This window comes from Fonticula alba, assembly GCF_000388065.1.
Source record: "Fonticula alba strain ATCC 38817 unplaced genomic scaffold supercont2.17, whole genome shotgun sequence".
NCBI lineage: Eukaryota > Rotosphaerida > Fonticulaceae > Fonticula > Fonticula alba.
In genome coordinates, this window is record NW_009242987.1 from 113,565 (window position 1) to 114,749 (window position 1,185).

Below are 1,185 nucleotides of genomic sequence, written 5' to 3' on the forward strand. Positions count from 1 at the left end.
CCTGCCGTCCCCGCCGTTCCTGCCGCCGGGCGGCCGGCGAGAGGCGCGAGAGTGCCGAGCGCAGGGCCGAATCATTAACCGACCGATCCCCCCCCCGGCCAGGCGCGCGGCCCGGGCGACCGTCGCGCGGAGCCGGCTCACAGACAGCTGCTTGCGTGCATGTGCGGGCGTTCCCCCGCCCCCGCACCGGGGGCAGGGCGCGTCGGCACCGCCCGGCCGGCGTCCCCCCCGTCAACAACAGGCAGCCCATGCACACAGACACACACACACCACACATGCGCGCGCAGCATACCCCCGGTGTGAAAGCCGGCGCGCGGAGCAGCTGCCGGCGCAGCGCCCCAATCGGCGGCGGACATGTGCCCACGAATTCGGGCTTTGCCGCCCCCCAACATGCGCCCGGCCCGGAAGCGCACTCCGCCGGCCCTCTGCTCGAATATTCCCCCCCCCCCCCGGCCGGCCGGCCGGCCACCCTGGCCGCCGGCGAGGGACCGCCCGCGGAGCGCGCCCCCAGCACCCGCCGGCTGGCGCACCAGAACCCCTCCGGAACCCAGCGTCCCCCGCCCCCCGTTGTGCACGCCCCGGCCGCGCGCACCCAGGCAGGGCGGGGACGCCCCGTACCGGGAATCCCCCGGCCGGAGCGCTCCCCCGCCCCCCCCCGCCCCCCCCCCCCGGTCCTCCATGCCTCCGCCGGACGGCGGGGCGTTGTCTGTCCTTCGGCCCGCGGCCTGGCGGGTGCCGGACGGGGGGGCAGGGGGGGCAGGGCGGGCGGCTCTGTCGGCGGGGACGGGGAGACACATTCTTCGTGCCCGGAGGCCCAGGGGCCCCGCCGCCCGGGGGAGGTGCGTGTGCTCAGGCTCACGGTGCCCGGCGCCCGGCGCGCCGCCCCGCCACAATGGCGATGCGCCAGCGCCCCCCGGCAGAGGCCGGGGGCATGCCCCGCCACGCGCCCCGGCTCGGGCCTCCCCCCGGACCGGTGCGACAGCCGCCGGCGTTCGTGCGAGCACCCTCGCGCCCAGTGCCGTACACACAGGCCGGGCGCCGCCACCGGCGCGGCCGCCGTGTCCAAGGCAGCGCCAGGTCGGGGCGCGCTCCGACCCCCCCCCCCCCCGGTCCCGCGCCCCTGGCCCGCTCCAACGGCGTACCCCGCATATGTGTGTTGTGTGTGTGTATGCCGTGCCCCCAACG